This window comes from Cydia pomonella, chromosome 2 (assembly GCF_033807575.1).
Source record: "Cydia pomonella isolate Wapato2018A chromosome 2, ilCydPomo1, whole genome shotgun sequence".
In the NCBI taxonomy this organism is placed as follows: Eukaryota; Metazoa; Arthropoda; class Insecta; order Lepidoptera; family Tortricidae; genus Cydia; species Cydia pomonella.
In genome coordinates, this window is record NC_084704.1 from 21,263,872 (window position 1) to 21,285,931 (window position 22,060).

General features: G+C 35.8%; 1 protein-coding gene across 3 annotated transcripts in view; it reads left to right on the forward strand.

The window, feature by feature from the left end:
• Window positions 1–22,060, forward strand: part of LOC133534628 (ATP-binding cassette sub-family G member 1-like) — a 202,273-nt gene that overhangs the window by 132,238 nt on the left and 47,975 nt on the right. The gene's annotated exons all lie outside the window — the stretch shown is intronic.

Below are 22,060 nucleotides of genomic sequence, written 5' to 3' on the forward strand. Positions count from 1 at the left end.
GTGACGATAATGCTACATGGTACACGAAAACGAAAAACAGTTTGCCTTTCTACAAAAGTCACATTCAGTCGAAGGCAGCTACGCAATATTATTAAAAAACCAGATATTGTTGGTGATCGTTTGTTTGCCGATTAAATGAATAACAATTTAATTTCAAATTGAAGAAATACAACCAAATTACTCGAATTAAATGAATGCAGAGGAGAAATATTTCTTCACTTAAGGTAAGTTAACATTTTGAAATTATCTTCCCCATCCTCTTGACTAAATGCGTGACCACCGCACACACAGCAACCCGACGAGAGCGGGACTCATGTTGCTCGTGATGGATACGGTATGCGCACTTGATCCACTTGCATCACGTGATGCAGCCAAATCCAGCCGGTGGTGTCTGCACGTTTTTGGTGGCCTAGTACCGCCTGGATGTAGAAGTCTGCGATAAACGTCCCCTCAAAAAGCTAGGTAGGCTCTTTTATCCCGGGTTTACTTTATTTTTGCAAAGGGATTCGTGGGTTTCGGAGATGGCGATGCGACAAAATAAATTCTCCAATGCAGTCGTTCAGTGTTAGTAAAATATTACAGATTTATCTTTCTGAGTTTTCATATTAAACCAATCTTTTATTAGTTACCTAAAAGTAAAGAATAAACGAATAAATTTGATTTGTAAGAGCTAAAATTACGCAATTTACACTTAATATTGTCCAGTTTCCTATTTCAAACTAAAGCACAAATTTAAATCTTATAATCGCTCTTGTGTTGCAGGTGTCCATGGGCGACGGCACTCGTGGTCGTGGCAGATACAGTTTATGACTAGACCATATAAAACTTGATGGGCGAGACAAGAAATCCTTTATGAAGAAAGCTATTTACGTTAGCCAAGGGGCTGATAGAAAGAATATTTAATAAATTAATTGGAATAATAAATATTTTCCTCGTGATGGTGTGATAAAATAAATTCGTGTTGCGCTCTGTAGCAAAGTTTGTTTAACCCTCATGCCTTGAAGTCCCCGCGACTGTCAATATAATTTTATTTTAAAACCGCTGTCGCTTCTCTTGTGGTTCAATTTTGTAATTTTTCTTACGTTTGAGTATCCATATGCTACCATGAGGTGTTAAGCAACAACTTTGCCTTTTGTATTTCTAGGTAATACAACTGAATGCTGCCTCTATGTGACTTAGTTTAGTCATACCTTCTGACAAACATTACTCAACTTAAAAGAACACTCGCAATTTTGATCTATAGATGAATTAAGAAAACTTTACTTCTTCGTTGTAATGTTTTTTTTTTTCGCCAAGATGTAGAAAGAAATAACGTGCTGTGTGCAGAAAATGGCTTTTAAATCGGCTAAAAAAAAACAGAACATTTTTTTTCCGAATTTTACTAAACATTTTTTAGTTAAGATCTGTCGGATTTTACCAACCCACGGTGTATATAATATGATATTACGACACTTTCACATTTTATCACGCCAAATTCACTGTGCCACGGTAGGTACTGTCAGCGAGAATTCAGTAATTAATCCTGTTAAATATAAGCGTCACTGAAACTCCTAAGCACGCCTCCAACTCCAGAAGTGATACATGCGCGTTGCCGACCCCTTAAAAACCTGTACACTTCTTTTTTCAAGAACCCCTACTGTAGACCTTCAGAAAAACCTCGGCAGGGAGCTCATACTAAAGCCGGAGCGCCCGCGGGAGGAAATTCCTCTTAAGCCGCACAGTGCGCGACCATTGTTGCCACTAAAAAATGTAATCTACTGTGGTTTCGTAGTATACTAACACAAATATAGAGGATACAGAGTAAGCTATTTCATTCGAAACATTTTCTCAGTCAAAATTTGGAAAAAGAGAGAAAGAGGAAAGAGAGAGGAAATTGCATACGACCACTCCGTTCAGTATTAGAATCATCATAGAAATATTATGTTGTCACATTTTTATGCTATGTGTACATGATTGTACGATAATGGTTAGCATACCTACATCGATCTTATTCTAACACATAAGTGCGTCCTGTAATTTAGTAGTAGTAGTAAAACTTTTTATTGTACAAAAATGAACACAAAACAGGAAAAAAACACTCATCATTAATACAAAGGCGAACTAGTTTTCCAGTTTTTTCACTATTATTAGTTTGTAAATAATTTATATATACATACATACATAGCTACTATCTACTTATTGCCTACCATGAAAATCTTAATTTGAAAATCGTATATTTGGCTCTCTATCGTTCTTGCCCTTTCGAGCTTATAGCTGTTCTCGGAAAACTACGAAAAAAGGAAAGAACTGTTTATTTAATGAATTTATCAGGAAACATTAAACAAAAACAATAAGAGCAACGCCAAGATACAGAGGAACTACCGCGAAACACAGAAACTATCGGGGTTGTTTATCCACGGGTGTAATAAACTCCTTATATTGTAGTGGTTATATCCTCTTTGCTTAGAGCTACTAATATCTGTGACCAAAGACATTTCTGTAAAGATTTGACGTGCGGTTTGCAGTTGCAGTCGTATGTACACCAAACACTAAAAATCACCATGCTACGTGCAGTCGGTCTTGTCATCATTTTACTATGGAATTTGACAATAACACTGACGTATTCAGGCCGCTGCAGTAATGTCGGAGCAGTAGTGCAGCTGCGGTCGGAAATACGTTAAAATTACCATATTACGTGCAGTCGGTACCGTCATTGATTTTACTATGGAAATTGACAATAACACCGACACGATCAGGCCGCTGCAGTAATGTCGGAGCAGTAGTGCAGCTGCGGTCAGAAATGGACTGTCACCTTAATGCTTCAAATTTATGCCCTAATTCATAAGCTATCGAATGATTGTTATTTTTTAGACGTGCGATAGGTAAATGGGCAGATAGTGGTACATTTACTAAGTGCAGTAGTGTTTGGCACCATAAAACTTTGAAAGGGTGCAGTTTTAAATGGTTGAGAAAAAACATAGGTATGGGGGGTGATTTGTCGATAAAATTCATCGTACTATGGGTGACGGCTCCACTATACGTAGACAAACACATTGTATATTAGGGCATTAAAATATATGTTAAAATGAAACGTTTTTTTTTAACTATTATAAAAGCCACTCGTTTTGTTAACAATATGCAACCATTGCCGATCTGGCACGCCATCATATTTAATTCACTCGGCTACTACACGAACGAACAACGGTTCCGGTGGGTTTGGTTTGTTCCGGTTTTCGCCGGGATTTGCCGATATTTCCGGACGCACAACGATAAAAGCCAACATCGGGGTCTAATAATAGGTACATAATAAAGAGCGGTAATGTTCATGCAATTTGATGGCAGTTACGCCGTTTTCGTAAAGTCAATCGGGTATTACAACTTGTTTAATGTATTTACCGACTCTACAGTAGTAATGATTAATTTACATGCTTTCAAACATATGGCCCGGATCGAACTTTAAGATACATCAAATACTTTCTAAAGATGCGACATGGATTATAAATATGTCAGTGAAAATCCAATCCATATCGTATCTTTAGGAAATTTTTGATGTATCTTAATGTCTGTATCGAATCGGGCTGATAGTGTATTCTTTTAGGCGAGGCGCAACACGAGCTGATTTTTTTCAGAATTATGGGGCCTAGACAGGGGCAGAGACAAAAAAAAAAACAAAAATCGATGATTCCCGCCGCCGATACGCACGAGTAAATTGTACGAAGACTCAAGCTTGGTGGCCTTTATTCCCGCATGAACGCTGCCCACAGGATAGATCAGGCGGGACGTATGCTTGATTGCCACCGACGTAGTATACAAAAAAAAAGATCTAGACATACGTGTAGCGCATAAGCGCGCCGAGATCGAACGCCCTGGGCCTTCGGCCTTCTGCAGAGCTCAGCTTTCGGCCTCGTTTACACTTGGCCATTGGATCTCCCTCCTCCCTTCGGCGTGGATGGCTCTGCCAGCGCGTTGTTTTATAGTTGCCTTTAAATTTGAAAAGTTAATAATGAAATTTTTAAAAATTTGGACCTGAATTTTTTAGGTAGCCATTTCATTAAAATCGTATTTCGGTTATATTCGAGTAGTGTTTAGGTATTTAAGGATTGGAGTAAGAGTTTTTTTTTTTTTTACTTTCATGTACGGAAAACGTGTGCGAAGCTTTCCCATTATAAAAATAAAACCGGCCAAGAGCATGTCGGGCCACGCTCAGTGTAGGGTTCCGTAGTTACTCTTCCGTCACAATAAGCTAAACTTGAGCTTAAAGTATAGTAAATTGTTAACCAAGGGATGAAACGGTACCTTTCACCCGAGTTAAACAAATAGGCAAATTTGCATAATCAGTACCTAATTAAAGTAAGTCTTTTTACTATGAAGGGGAAACTTTTTGTGATAACTCAAAAACAGGTAAACTGATCATATCCGCTATAGTTTTCATTTAATGTCTTTCTTAAGCTCTACTTCCAAGATTTTTTTTATATTTTTTGAAGCTATGGTTCAAAAGTTAGAGGGGGGGGGACACATTTTTTTTTTCTTTCGGAGCAATTATCTCCGAATATATTCACTTTATCAAGAAATGTTTGTTGAAGACCCCTATTAGTTTTGAAAGACCTTTCCAACGATATCCCACACTGTAGGGTTGAAGCAAAAAAAAATGTTCACCTCCACTTTACGTGTAGGGGAGGTACCCTAAAAAAAATTAAATTTTTAGATTTTATTGTACGACTTTGTCGGCTTTATTGATTTATATATCCATGCCAAATTTCAGCTTTCTAGCACTAACGACCACGGAGCAAAGCCTCGGACAGACAGACAGACAGACAGACGGACATGGCGAAACTATAAGGGTTCCGTTTTATGCCATTTGGCTACGGAACCCTAATAGGTACCTACTTTATTTTCTTATATACACTACCTACATAACCCAAAAAAAATTAAGGCTGATGTTTATAGTATGTTGTGTATTAAGTGCGGTAAACATGAATTTACGAACAAATGTTAATTAAGCCCGAAGCCTAATTAACATTAGTTCGTAATTCTTGTACCGCCCGTGGCACACACAATGTTTTTCATCACACTTGTGAGTAAAAAACTGAAAAGCGACGTAATTCTTATATACGATGACATTTCAAACATTCATCCGCCATATTGACATTTATGACAGGTTAGGCATCGAAGGCACTGATCCCCATCCGGCATTCAGCCACGGTAGAATATTGTATAAAATATATTAAACGGCTATTCAATTAGGCAACTATAATATTTTTTTAAATAAACAAAAGTATTAAATTATAAACGACAATATTTTGCCCCCCAGCCATTGAGTGTACAAGGCTAAGGTAAATACTATGATTTGAACTCAAATTACGACCAAGACCCCTCATACTTTTTGTTATTAGGGTTCCGTAGTCAACTGGGAACCTTTATAGTTTCGCCATATCCGTCTGTCTATCTGTCCGAGGCTTTGCTCCGTGATCGTTAGAGCTTAAAAGCTACCATTTGGCGTGGATACGAGTATATAAATCAATCAATCGGACAAAGTGGTACATTAGAAACTAAAAAAATAACACTTCCACTTTTAATTTATTTCTATGTCTAAAAACACATGTAAAGTGGGGACGAGATTTTTTTTTCGCTTCAACCCTATGGTGTATCTATGGAATATCTTTGGATGGTTTCCAACAAACATTTTTTGATTAGGTGAATATTTTCAGAAATAATCGCTCCGAAATAAAATAAAAACTGTAACCTTTTAACTTTTGAACTACGGATCCCAAAATATGAAAAAAATCGTGAAAATAGAGCTTAAAAAAGACATCAGTGAAACCGTTTTACAGAAGGTCTTGTTTGAAAAATAGGTAATTCGCAACTCGTGTCGATTTAAAACACTCCCTTCGGTCGTGTTTTAATTTATCGCCACTCGTTTCGAATTTCCTATTTTTTACACTTATATCGTAATGTACTATTTTAATACAGTTGCTCAAAAAGTGCTACTTTACGTAGCTGTTTAGCGTGCGGAAAGTTGGATTTCGCGAACTAGTGCTTTTTACTTTTCCACTTGTTGCAATTCATGACTACTTTATTGATGAGTGTTAATGTTAGTTTCCTTTAAAAGTCGTAAGCAACATAAAAACCTACTGTTAATGTAAAAATATGAAATATAAAAGTATATTTCATATTTTATTACTTACCTAAAATATGAAATTTGAAAAACCGTTCTTAATAAGTTGTCTGAATGGAACGGAATAGCTGCCGAAACGCCTGTCAAAGCAGAGGCGTTTTTTTACTGCAAGAATGTTTTAAGTTTCCAAAGGCAACATTCGATATTGTTTTCATACAATTTAAATATATGATACATAAATAATCGTAAATAACGATACTTAGGTAATAATAGTATAATATTTTTTAATACAGTTGCTCAAAAAGCGCTACTTTACGTAGCTGTTTAGCGTGCGCTCTCTGAACCTACTGCACCTTCAATTCGATTTTTATTTTCCAAAAATAAACATTCTATCCACTGCGCCCTCTTCACTGTGACATTCCGAATATACTTACTGACATTTGACACTGACTTTTAGTCTACGTAAGTGTGTGTGAATGCAAGCAATTGCAATATTTTGTAGTTCTGACACATTTTTGACGAAATGAGAACCTTATGAGTGTAAATATATTTCGATTTGGACATAATATATTTTATTGTTTGCGCCAATATCGACACATCTTATAAAATTCTTTGGATTTTAGGAAAAATTGTGAAAACGCACATATTGTCAAAATCACACACACACACGCCTTAAACATAAGAAATTTACTTATTAAGTTTGTCCATAATGCCCATCACTTTAAAGTTTTTTACTCGAGAAAAAGAAGTTTAGAGCTAACTATTTATCTCGGAGTGGAGCTCTCCTAACGGACCAGAATCTCGGGCTTGGAACTATTAAAAATTCACAACTTTGTCGCCGTAATATTCAAATTTTATCTATAAATATTTACTTTCTTAAGATAAACTTACCTACTTGCTACACCTTCAATGAAAAACAAAGAGGCCCTAACAAGATGCAGGTTTTTAAAAACTATTTTGTATTGAAATGTTATAGGTGTTTGTCAAATTGATTTACATTAAGTATATATAAAAAAATATTGATGCCTCAGGTGACATTTGCAAATTCCTCTTTATTAATAAAATAATTTTGTAGGGGACTTACACGAGTAGGTATCTATCCCGTTTCGATGTAAAAAAACAATTGAGCGTAAAAGATTGGCACGAAACAGGGTTGTCAGAGGCAGACAATGTGCGACAGGCGGATAATGAGGGGGCGTGTCAGCTCTAGTACTCCGCGTATTAGTTAAATCCTTATATCGTAAGTAGGATATACTAGCTAATAGGTACTTCATTATTAAATACAGTTTCCTTCACACTTGCCTGTAAAGGTTGTTATTCCTTCCACGCATACGTACAGGGAGTTATAGCCGATATTACTCTCAACCACTATGGTAACCACGGCACTGAAAAGTCAAATATTTAATTAGGTAAGTGATATTTAACTACTCATTTAACATGAATGGTTAAAGAATTTATAATTTTATAGGTAGCTGTTTTATTTATTTTTTACACATAAACTTGCGCAAGAATATTTAATTATCAGCCAAAGGCTATTTTATTTATTATGGTATTCCGGCCGTTTTCTATTAACAAAGCTTGTTAGCCAGAGATTCATATAATACAAAACACAACACACACAATTTTTTATGTCTAATCTGATCATACTCTGAGGTGTGAATATGTAGGTCATACTGAACAATTTTTACTATGGGTCCAACCCCAAAATGGTGAAAAAAATCTGCTGCTTCTTAGAAAACATTGACACATGATTCGCTGAAATGTATTAGACAGCAGTTTTTTTGCGTTTTAGAATTTAGTTCAATTATAAAAGTTTTTCAGTATGACCTACATTCACCTCTCAGAATATCGTCACTTTAAGATATTAAATAATCATCGTGTAATTAAATTGTTTGTTGCGCGTAATTAATGGCGAAATAAAATTGTTATTTGTGCAACAAGAGAGCAGAGTTATTTTTTCCAATGAATTCTAATTTTAGAATCTTGAGCTTAGGCAGTGACTCGCCCATAAAATACTTTGCTCTCGTGAGGCACATACCACTTTCTACGTCAGCAGTAGAACATACCAGAGGGTAAAAATTTAATATTAAAGGAAGTTTCCCCTAAACTCAATCATAAATGATGCAAATAAAATCAGTCACTACTTGTTCCCATTTCCGCTATTTTTTCTATTTTTCCCATTGCGATTCAACTGCGACTGGACTACAACTAGACTGCAACTGCTACTGGACTGTGACTAAACTGCGGCTGCGACTAAAATGCGTCTGTGAGTCTGGAATGTGACTAAACTGTGACTGCAACTGGACTGCGACTAGAGTGCGAGAAGACTGCGACTGCATCTGGACTGCGACTGTGACTGTGCTGTGACAGCGACTGGAGTATGAGTGCGACTGGGCTGCAACTGCTACTGGTTTACGACTGTTAGTCCATGGAATTGGTACATAACATCAAATGAGGTAGTTCTGTTTTTTTAATATGTTGGTAGTGATGAAAGCCCTTGGGATTATTGTAAAGTACATGAAAATCCATTCAATTTTAGAACTTTTTCAGTTTTGTAATGTATTTTGTAAAAAAAATCGGACAGACAGACGGACATGACGAATCTATAAGGGTTCCGTTTTTTGCCATTTGGCTACGGAACCCTAAAAACCACCGAGAACCGGAGTTATGGCAAAAGTCACTATGCACACTTTCAAGAAGATAAAATTTGCAATTAATTTACAATATAGTATTAGTGAGCCAAATAGTTTCAACGGCTTCTCCTTTGAGAAAACCTTTGCAAACCTTTGTTTGCAAAATTTTGAACTTACTGTAACTGCAAAAAAGGTTGTACCAGCAGTTGTGGTTGTAGGGAATCAGGACTCAAATGCTCAGCCGTTTGGAACTACAGCAATGGTCAATCCTGCGAGAATATACCAGACCGGAGATGTGTGCCAGCATTGAAAAACCATTCATTGATGATCCACCATCAGATGACGATTTCGACCTGCCTGATCAGGTTGACGAAGAAATGCTACCACATACGCTGGGTGCAAAAGAAGTGCTGTGGATTCAGAAGACAAGCGTGACCCATCAAAGATACAGGTACAAGAGATGCGAATTATAACAAGTTTCCGCACTGTACTGTATATTAGACCCACAAAGATCCGAAGGGCTTTCGAAGTGGAAAACTTGCTGGGGGTTTTTGGGGGTATACAATCGATCTAGATTAATCTTATGTTTGGGAAAACGCGTGTTTTCGAGTTTTCATGCGTTTTTCTTTCGTCGCAGAATATGGTCGCTAATTTCGTGTTGCCGGCCACTGTCCGTCTGGCCCAGCGGGTTAAGACGCGGACTGCTAGAAAAGTGGTACGGGTTCGAATCTCGCCCGGTGACTAACTTTTGTTTTTTTTTTTATGTAAAAAAATGTAGTTAAGATTATCACCTATACACCACTACATTACAATAAATAGTTATAACCGAGCAACGCTCGGTCGCCCAGGTACTGTACCTAAACTACGATTTCGACTGGCCTGCGACTAGACTGGACTTCTACTGCGACTAGATCGGAGGCTCCCACTCTGACTTGCGACCCCGTTTTCGATTCCATATTCGTCTCCCCTTTAAAATGGCAATTTAATTTTAAGAGCACTTTAAGATCATTTTGTCTCAAGCTAGCAGAATAAAATAATTTTACTCTCTGTTTTAATGCTGTAAAGTACCCTTATCCGAGCTGCTGAGATGAAAAATATAAGTTTTTGAAAGTCCAACTTATTTGACCTGAATGTACCCATGGAGTACAGCCAGGAATAAATAAAAAATGAACGTTTCACACGCTAAACACCACCACTCTCACAACTTTTTGAACAACTATAATTATAAATAATCGTTCCGAGTGACGAGAATCAGACTTCAAAATAAAAGCCTTAAGTGGGCCTGAGATGTACTATTATAGTGGACTGGGCCAGCCCCAGTGGGGCACTAGTTATTGTCGGTTTCGTGGAAAATAATTTGTTATGATTACCTATAAATATAACTCGGCTACAAAAGTGCAACAATATTTGATATACTCCTCATGTTCGGTTTTTCCATAGAAATGATGGAACACAAATAGTGACGGGTTATATAGAGTTTTTGTGGACTAAAGTATTTTAAATTTGATTATGGGATTTTACCTTATCGAATCTAAGCAATTAAGTATTAAAGCAGGTAACCTATTTATAAAGAATAATTGATGAATTGATCTAAATTACTCTGATTTTTTAAGTGGAGTCACGTGATCGTGAATGCTTTAGTTTTTCATTTGTTTCCGTTCGCTTAAAATAGGTAGAACGATTGTACGTGCAACATACCATACCTATATTATTTAAATAAGGTTTTACCTCGAGCTTTATTAATATATATACGATGATGTTTATAGGAATTTCGTCCCCACATTAAAACTTGCTGACAAAATACACATAGTATAAAACCGAGGAGCTTGGCTTTGTGCAGGTTAATAGTCACTTGGCGGATTGTTTGCACGTCGGGAGCGCAAATAGAAGACATTATGCAAGTGAATGCAGCGCCTGAGCGTCTATACTATGTGTCGGAGACTTATTGCTAATATATTTTAGCAGGCGCTCGCATACTACGGTATTTAGGTTAGTTGAATGAATTTGAATAGTTGTTGAATTTCTGAGGCATTTTCTTATACTGAAAAGCAATAATACAGCTTCATTTTCCATATAATTGCCGTCAGTTAATAGTATTTATAAGTATTCGTACATTATATTTGCTGCCTATTATAAATTTATAGGGTAATAGGCTATATAATTGTAGTTCCATTGTATCATACTCGCAACGTAGATAAACTTAAATATTTTGAATTGGCTTGCGGTTGCGGCTATGTTGGGTCTGATATGTAATGAGAAAACTAATTACAGGTACCTACCCACCCCTTTCAAAGCAATTTCAAATTAGTAAAACATAATGTCTAATTAGTAAAACATAATGTCTAATTTAACTCACCTGACCCGAATAAATTCGAAAGCAATGCATTAAACCGTTAACGATATTCACAACGGCAATATTATTTTTTGGTATGACCGCCAACCGCTCGCCTCTTGACACCGCGAAGTAGAGTGGCGCTCAAGCGCGTCAAGTAAAAAACTGTTTTAATTACAATTATGTATTACATTGTAGTTTATACCTGTAATTATATTTAAGTCAGGTTCTTAGCAAGGATTCGAATAACTGCACTAGGTATAATCAAATGTGTTCATTGAATGCTTGCAAAATTCTTCGTAACTGACATATGCTATAATAAAGTAGGTTCATTAAAAAATACAATTGTAACCATATGATTAATGTATCCCCGATTTTTACTCACTTTTTTGAAGTACAATCCAGGTGAGTGCACGCGTCTTCGTCGTCAATAAAATCGTTACTAAAATTTTAACCAATTGGTTACTTAGTATATTACGTTTTGATTAGCATAAACAAGCTTTCAAATCATGGTAATTTTCATTAAAAGTTTAGTATTACATTTTATCAGTAAAATCCTTTGTGACAAAACTGGAGCGACAAATATACCTTATTCGCACCTAAAAAATCTTAGCTCGCAAATAAGGACAAATATTAAAAGGAATATAAATTAAATAAGAAGTTTTCATATCAAAATTGTTCAGAACATATAAAATACCGATAGCTGTTGTAACTTTATCGACTTGTCCCCCTCTAGTGTCGCCGCTCTCGTCTCTTACTCCGCGCGGTTTTCCCACAGCGCGTGAGTTGGTTGTCTGTGTCTGGCCACGCCCTCAATGATGTGGTGGTGGATAGTTGGAGACAAACGAGACTCATTGAAATTATGCTTCGTTAAAAATCTCCTTACTTCTTATATCTATGATTAGCGCAATAAAAATCTGAATTTAAACTTTTGAGCTAAACCATTTTATTCGCAAACTTTTAAATACAATTTAAATAAATTGTACACCAGACACATTCAACTTTTTCTAAAGCTGAAACCGTTCTCATAAAAACCCAGCAAAGAACTTTAAAGTGAAATTTTAAATTACAAGTTCCCGTCGTCCCGGCGGACAGACAAGACACCTGACACGAAGCCACTTGTGAGTTCAACGGATCTTATTAAATTCCATGTTAATTTCAACTTGCAGGCAAATTCACTTGTGCGGTTAGTTAGGGCATAGTGTAGTAAGAAAAATGGGTAATCGTTACCTATGCTTTCTCTGTTCATACCTGCAGAAGGTTAATTCGAAAGTATACACCGTTCTTTTTTCACTCCGTTAATTTCAAGGCTGCATTCCTGAGCTTAAATTAAGTAACTTTCTGAAAGACACCGGTATTCTAATGACTTAGCTCCCTTTTAGAGATATTTTTTCTGATAAAGCCCCTACGCGTGTGTACATTTGCATTGACAAGGTGGTAAATAAAATACAAATTGTGATCGTATGCTTTGCGACCCCGCTGCTCGCTCGGCACTTGACAACGGAGTGTCGACTTGCAGGTAGTTTTACAAACATACTTTTACTGTGTAAACGTCACACTAGTAATCGCAAGTATTATCTAGTAAGGGAGGAGCCTAAGCGATATCTTACCGAACAAATCTATCTGCCATTTTTTGCGGGTGAAACGTGCACACAGTCGCACTTCTCACTTACTACATACAAAAACCAATCTGTAATGACGACACAAGTACATAGAAAATGACACACGTCAAAGACAAATCTTGCACACCTCGATCTCTTTTTGTGTATGGACGGGTCACAACATGCACCACCATAGGTACAGTTGTATCTATGCTTCGGCAGAGGGGAAATAGTATGAATGCCGTCTCCCTTCCCGGTGTTGCTCGAAGCAGACGATCGATGTTCGAAATGATACGAGTATTGATATGTCAAAGTTTTCAATCGTTTGGTTAAGTTAAAATACTTAATACGCGTGTTGCAACAGCGCTATATGCAGCATATAAGAACTTTTTATGAAAATAATAATAATAATAAGAAAATGAAAATTAACGATGCCATTAAGTTTCATTAAATGCATCTAGCAATACCACGAAGTTAACCGTGTTTATGAAAACACGGTGTATAATGTGAAACTGGGTCTGATACGCTTTGTGTTCTTCTAATGCCATATATTACATATTGGGTCAGCGTAGGCCAATCTAGTGGTAGAGGGGCCAAACAATATTGCTATCTCATAGCTGCGTCCCTTAGATTGGCTTACGACGCACATAGGTCGAAAATGACGATTTAGGCGGCCAAAAATATTTTATTACATTTTTGCATTTTAAACACGATTTTGATGTAAGAAAATGTAGTTTTATATAATTAATATTATTATTATTTATATTATGGCCATTTTTCAGTTATTTCAGTTTTTTTCACATTTCAGGGCTCCTCTTAGCTTAAATATTTTATATATTTATGAATAATACAATGTTAAGTTGGGTATTGATATATTTTATTATCTTCCATTATATGTAAATAATATAATATCTACTATATATATTTAGGTATACAAGTAACACATTACAGAAAGTCATAGAAGTACACATAGGTTCGCATCTAATACTGCTACCCTAAGGTTGTCTGGAAGAGATCGCTTACAGCGATAAGACCGCCTGTTGCTACCTTTCTTTACATTGTAAATCTGTTTTTTAAATTTGTCTTCTTTGTGGTGCAATAAAGAATATTTACTTTTACTTAATACTATTACGTTTATATGTATACAAAGGTTCATACAAAACAATATTAATCATCATCGTATCTTAAAGAAAAATCATCTTTATTGCTTTGGAAGCATTCCTCGCTCTGCGCTGCGGCAGCTCTCGCTATATGTGGCTCAGCAGAAATCAATAGCTGCATAGTTTCTTGCAGAAATGATTTAACGCGAATTTTCTTTCTCGTACTGCTAAGTCAGTGCTTGTTGTGGAGTAAGGCGATCTGTTTCATTCGAATCCGCTTTATTAACTTTAGATCTATAACTTCTTTATTTACAATGGAGCAAGTTATCAGTTTTCCTGTGTTTTGTTCTTTCACTAGACTCACTGAACGATTTGGACGGCCGACCGCGCCTGCAATGAGTTTTAATCGATATTTCAAATGTTCCTTCCAACCAAGATCCATCAGTTGTCAGAAATTTTTCCACTATACGACGTGATTTAGTCCATTTCTTTTTAAATTCTGATTTAAAACGTGAAAATCTATGCTTCATAGCCTGTTTTTCTTTGTCTGCGTCACTTGGGCATATAAGGAGATAATTTTCCAAGAAGTCAAATTTTTCTGTTATTGACTGAAATTTTGGTTCATTCATCTTGTCAAACAGATATTTTCGAGTCACAACTTTTACACCCGAGGTATTTGATGAACCTATAACAACAGAAAAGCCATTTAAACAGTATTGAAAAAAACAACGTAATAATTTGTTATATCGTGATTTTTTTTTGAAACTCGATATTTTAAAAAGTGCTCAAAAGTGCACCCCAATTTTTTCAGGATATATAAATAAAGACTTGTTTTATAGAATGCCATAAAAAAATACTCGGACGAGCTCGGAAGTATAGTATATTCACTATTGAATACAAAAAATACTCAAAATTTTAATTACGAAAAGGGTAATGTTTAGTGGGTTATATATGTATCATTAAATAAATATTTATAATTCAAAATAGATTAAAATAAAAGAAAATTACCTGTATTTTTGATATCCATCACTTTCACTCACAAAAAAACTCCACAAAAATAAATAATGACTTAGAAATGTTTGCTTCGGATAAGAGTGCTATGAACTGCGTGTGCAACGAGTGTGATGACCGAGTTTCGAGAACCTCGTATATGACCTGCGAAACTGATAGGGGTAGTAATGGGGTGGGATTAAATCCGTGATAGTGTGGTGTTTTTCGAGAGCCAATTAGTTTTGCGATAAGCCTACTTTTAGAAAGTTGACTTTTGGCCGCCTAAATCGGGATTTCCGACGTATGTGCGACGTTGACCCAATATGTGTTCTCGGCATAACATTTAATGAAAGTTCGCATGCAACAAGCAATTCACTCCCCTTCCCGATGCCCTGTCATACATAGTATATACTATATATGTATCTTCATCTGTATATTCATATGTATCATCAAATAAATAAAAGATAAAATATCGACTTGACTGTTTGTGTTAAGGTAAATAATCAAATTATTTTTTAAATCTATTGTCAATCACAAACTTGGAACAAGGAGTTATTCAAATAAAAATCGTACTTCCGAATTCGATAGCTGAACTAAATAGCGCTATACGGCGCCATAGGTTATGTTTAGTGGATGAATTGAAAGTTTGAATTATCAAACATCTACTTTTGACAGCCGTATAATTATGAATATGTAGCCGTACAGCGATAACTACCTTCTTCAGCTGTCAAATTCGTAGCACAACCTTCTTACATTTTACACCTGTTCTACTATTAATAACTCTTTGTTTCAAGTTTGTGATTGACAATTGATTTAAAAATTATTTACCTAAACACAAACAGTTACTTAAGTCGATGTTTTATCTTTAATTTGTTTGATGATATACTCGTACTATTCTGTCACTACTATGGTAGTTCCTCAAGAGCTCAGTTGTGTTCGAGACGTGACGTGTTTTGCAAGGTTACGTCGAATTAACAAGCTTGTATTGAAACTCGAGAAGGTGGCTTATTCTAATTATAATAACAGGTTATTCGATCTGGATTTGATCTGTCCCGAAACGTCACCTTAGACACTGAGAGATTATATCCATAATAATCCAGATCAAATTCATAATGAACCAGTTATTACAATCAGAATAAGCCTCTTGATTTGACTGCAGCTTCGGATCTTGTCGTGTAGGTAGGTAAATATCAAATTGCATTAAAGCAGCATTTGGTTCCCTGTTCATTACCTACGTGTTCGTCATTTTGTGGTATTTGCTTTTCATAATTCTTATTAAATAATAATTTGTGCAAACTACTATATAAAATTGAAAAAACGAAGGATGGAACGAGACGGCGCCTTACAAAATTTTAGGAATTTAGGTGACACGTTTCTTGTATACGGCGCAAGTATCATGAGAAAAAATCTATGCAAATCTATTGTTTAAATATGAGAATAGAACAAGGGCATAATAATTACTGTTTTCGCTGTGCTTTGTTTCCTTCACAATTATCATAAATGTCCTCATTTTACGACGATCGGCCATTTTCGGCAACTTTCGGTTGGTTTCGATGGTTTCGCTACATATCTACAAAGTTTAAGTAGTCCAAATTATGTTCGTCATGTTTGCTGTTTTATCCGTGTGTTTTTACTCCAACTAAAATGAAATACAAAAGTGCTGTCAGCCTTAATCTATGACCAAACAGCCCGTCAATTTTTTTTTGACGTAAATTCAAGTAACCTAAAGTATGTTTGTTATAAAATTATTTAATTAAAAAATAATTATATTAAAGTACTTAACCTAAAGTAAGGTGTTGGCGCAAGACGTTGGGGATTTCTTGGACGACGCGCCGGACTAATACGTCAATCCTGATGGAATTAAAATTCCAGTGCCGGTTGTCATCCATTTGTCTCCTGCGGATCCTTAGTTACTTTGGACACGTAGCCAGACGGGAGCCGGACAACTGCGAAACGCGCATTAAGTTTGGCATGGTGGAAGGAGGACAGGGTAGTGGACATCCACCACTCCGCATCCAGCAATCCGGGTGGACATTGTAAAGAAGGCCTGCCAGAGGGATCTACACAGGCGCCTATTATTAGGAAGGCGGAAAATCGTACAGAATGGAGAGCCTTGATGCACAAATAACTATCTCATGTGATCGCGACCCTCAGTCATGAGGAAACGAAGAAGAAGAAAGTATGTTTGTCAAGCTGGTACTCGTATGTAATTGTATCGGTGTTTTTTACTCGTAGTGAAATAAAAATTAAAAGTGCTATGAACGTTAGTCTTTGCCCATACAAGAAGTGTAATAGTTTATGGAAGATATTCCTTCCTTCCGGTGTAATACCGCCTTTAATGGATGTTTGTGCAACCGTACATTAAAATCAAAAGTGCTATCAACCTTAGTCTATGCCCATACGAGAAGTGTGATAGTTTGCAAATATATGGATGAAAAAATACAATTTCTCATTATTCCAAATCATATCATTTATTAATTTGGAAACTAACCCCCCTTATTCATAAAACTTAGATAACCTGTGTTAAATTTTCCCACTTTCTAACAAACACAAATATCAATATTGCATACAGGGACTAACAATCATTTAAATAACGGCATTTTAAATTTAACAGACGTTTATGAATAACGCCATAAATATATATATATAACTGTTACAAATAAGAAGTATTATACAACTGTTAATTTCAGTTTTTATAAACCTTGGTGGTGTTGAATTCAAAGGTTAATTCACATTTTTTCCAAAAAGTAAAGAGCCTTCAAACAAACAAAGTGATATTCCTAACTTTGTGGCACTTGTGGCAATATATTTTTATCGCCTCTGAAAATCAAGCTTTAATCAATATTAAATATTTGAAGAGAAATTTACTTATATGATCTCCTGGAAAATCATGCCCAATGTAGTAATGTTTGTAAACATCCCTTCAATTATACTTTACATAATATTAATAAGGTTGGTATTTAAACATAAGACAAACTCTTTATCTCACTTACGCGAGCGGAGCCGCGGGCACGTCTAGTAATTTAATAATGGCTGGACGACTTTATTCATGCCAGAACACACGTACTCGTACAATATCAATTGTTCAATAAAGGGCAGAGGCAGACATTTACTCCGCATGAACCAGTCAGGAAAATCAGAGAGTTAAGTTTTGCACTGCATGTACTGTAATAAAATAAAATTAATTTCACATGTTTAATGACGCTAACGCTCATGCATTTACAAATTGTATATACAGATGTCAATCACAATGAAAAAATCAACGATAATCAATGATGATGACATCTGTATATACAATTTGTAGAACATACCACTACAATAAAAAAGGAAAATAAATATTTACATTTAAGTTAAATAACAACACCATCTCTTGAGCGGATTTAACACAACCATGTGTTGTGTGGTTGGGAGACAAGTCATGCGCTAGCGCATCTCCTCAGAGTTGGTTAAGGTTGTAAACTTTAAAGTGCAGATGTTGCTACGTTGCTAGTGACATTGTCACAGTTGCAATGGTTAAATTCGCGGTGGATGACGGATCGTCAGCTGGCGCAATTGGTAACACATTGGACCGGCAATCCAAAGATGTGGGTCGAGTCCCACGTTGACCAGAGTTTGATCATCGTTGAGTTTTTCATTTTGATTGACATCTGTATAATACAATTTGTAGATTGTAATGTGATACGTTCCACAATAAACAAGGAAAATAAATATTTAAGTACATTTATGCTCATGCATTTCTAAATTGCGTATACGTGGGACAAACTTATTAACATATAACATGTATAATATGTAACAGTTATGTATCCCTAACTTGCATTTTACAACTTGCATTTTTGAAGCGCTGGTGGCCTAGCGGTGCGACTTGCAATCCGGAGGTCGCGGGTTCAAATCCCGGCTCGTAACAATAAGTTTTTCGGAACTTATGTACGAAATATCATTTGATATTTACCAGTCGCTTTTCGGTGAAGGAAAACATCGTGAGAAAACTGGACTAATCCCAATAAGGCCTATACAATACAATACAAATACTCTTTATTGCACACCTCAATACAGAAACAATACAAATAATACAACACATAAAGAAGAGGTAAACAACAGGCGGTCTTATCTCCTATAGTTTACCCTCTGGGTTGGAAGGTCAGATGGCAGTCGCTTTCGTAAAAACTAGTGCCTACGCCAATTCTCGGGATTGGTTGCCAAGCGGACCCCAGGCTCCCATGAGCCGTGGCAAAATGCTGGGACAACGCGATGAAGATACCCCTAACTTGCATTTTAGATTTTGGAGTTTTTATATTACTTCCACTTAGACACAAGCTCTTTCGATCCTAATACGAAAAAAAAATGTCCCCAAAGTTTGTCCATTTGTTATTTTTTGTTTGTCCGTTTTTTTACGGTCATAGAAGGTTGTATTGAAAACGTAACCAAATGGACCGTAAAATTGGGGAATTTAGTTAATACCGAAAAAAATGGAAAAGCTCGTGATGAAACAATATTAAAATTCTCAATTCTAACACCTAAGTTTGGGGTACAACTTTAAATTAAAATGCCGTACTGCAATCAAAATTATCAAAATTTATCGTAATTAATTAAATGAAACTCTGAAACATAATATTCAATTAATCAAGTCTTCATAATATGAACGGCGAAGGATTCATCTGTTAGTATAATTAATCGATTTGACATTGGATATCGGCGTAGCTCAAATTATAATCACAATGGAGTACCCATAAAGTACCTATAATATCAATTATAGTACGTGTAGGTAAATATACAAAACAAATTTACGACAAGCAATTTGCTATTGAACTAATACACTGGCTAAAGTATAGTAATATTTATTGAAAAATGAATGAGCCTGTAATGTATGTGGGTAGACTTATGCTTCCACAATAGAGGGTAGATTTCGTACCTTTCTCGTCGATCGATTAAATGCAATACCGAACGGACATGTTTCAGTGATCTCCTCATATCCTAGATTCCCTGGGCCCTAAGCAGATATTTCTCAGAGCCAAGTGTAAAAATACTACCAGTCTTTGGTCCAATCTCAAGAAGAAACAGCTAGGCGGGTTAGTAAGTACTACTTTTGCCACATAATAACTAATAGTACTACCGTATTGCTGACTAAAAAAACCATAAGACGTATTTTAGAGGCCTTACTTGAAATAACTTAAGAGGAGAGATCTTGTCGCTTCTTCAGCTTTCTCGGCGTCAAAACACATTTAAATTCTCGAGTTTTATCACGAACCTGATGGTGTCTTTAATATTTGTCAACTCCGTCACGTAATAATAGCACAAACAAACAATGCAAAATAATTAAATAATAATATTACCGAGTTTATGGCGTCGATGTAGAATTGATATGCAACCATAATAGGACCTGTGATCATTTTTAAATCAAGGCGGCAGATGACGGATTGCACCATGTGTCTATTTCACAGTCCTTAGCGGCAAGTCATGCTTGATTTTAAGGCGGGGTTTACACACGGTGACTGGTGTCATCTACATACAATTGAACGCCAAATCTCCCTATGTACTTTCGAAATTTCTTGTATATTACTTAATACCCTCGTAGTAGATAAATTTAGTATATCAAAATTATTTGTTGAGAATATTTTAATTTGTGTTATTTCTAGTAGAAACGCAACCATATAAATTACAACCCGAAATAAATGAACGAAGAAAAGTGACCAAGGCTTTTAGTGCCCAGGGCCGGAATCGAAGCGTTCTCTGGTATCGCGGCAGGTGCCTAAGCCTGAGCCCCTCGGTCACCCGAGTCACGGCGCGGCGGCTTGGGTCAATTTTTCCTAAGTATATGCAATTTCCTGAGTACGGTACTAAACGTCCACCACACGCCAATAGCCTAACCTGACGTGTAATAGTCATGGGTTCACTTCCCGGTGAAGGGAATTCTTTTTGTATTTTTTGTGATTGTTCGGGTGATGATTTTAATTAGCATTTCTCAAATAAAAAATACTATCCCACCAAAAATATTTTCATTTAAAATATTGCCAAGACGAAACCATAAAGCTCGCACTGTAAAAAAGTTATCAGATCTCATGTAGAGCCAAGCTTCTAACTCTACAAGCCTTACCTTCACAAACTCTACACCTTAGTCAAAATATGTGGCTTGACCGTTTCGTTACTACAAGTAAGTACTCTTTTACCTACTTCTAACAAAAAAAGTAATAAAGAAATGTTGCCATTGTGACGGTAGCGAAACGGCCAAGCCACATAATTTTGTATGTATCAATCAGAATTACAAGCATCGTTAGTCTTACGAGATAATAATTAATATTCTAATTGGCATAAAGAAAGTACGTTTTCTATACAATGTATGTGTCGGACGGACCTTATTGAACTAACTGTGGGACGTTGTTCATAATATTTGTTCACAAATTATTGATGCTGAAAGGGCGGACTTATCAGATATAGGTAATGTGTATTCAATAAGTCCACAGGTCGTTAAATTCGGTTAATACATGTTGCATACTAATACCAAAAAAAATGAAAACTGCATATTCATTTATGTTTTTATTCGCCTATTTATTCGCATGTTTTAATTTTGATCTCACCAGGACAACTTTAACAAATAGGCATTATGGTGAAAATATTCCTACTATACTATTTATTGCTTTTAATATATGTTTTTTATATATCTAAAAATACTTACATCTCGAAACTAAAAAAGTGGCCCCCGGGTTCTTTAGTGATATTTAATTTAAAAAAAAATGCAAGAATCTTAACAGGGGGAGCTTTATATGGCATACATCAAATGGCAGATTTTGCTTGCTTGTTATATTTTTCAATAAGAACAAACTTCACTTCTTAAACTGTGGAATGGGAAGGTTGGAAAATGTTGAAAACAATTTACATGGGTACGACCATTGCGAATTAAGTACAGGATGTCGCGTTTATTATGGATCAAAAAAGAGCATTGATAGGACCTTAAAACACCAACGATTTGACCTCCATGTATATTTAGAGAATAATTAAAAGCTTCTTAGAAATTATCGAAATTTGGCTTCATACATTCTTTAAATCAAGTTACAAAAGTCAGGTTAAGGCTGCTCAGGACAAAGCGATTATTTCTCTGGAATCATTAATTTTAACTAAAAATTATCATAATTCTGGTTCAAAACTTTTCTCTATCATTGGCCTCCCTTTGATCCGTATGCAACGCGACATCATGTCAAAAATTAAAATCAAAAATTATTTTTTCGCAAGCTTATGGGTTTACAAAGATCTTGGATAACAACATGTATAGGTAAGCTCATAAAAATATAACAATTACTTAATGGCCCTTGAACTTA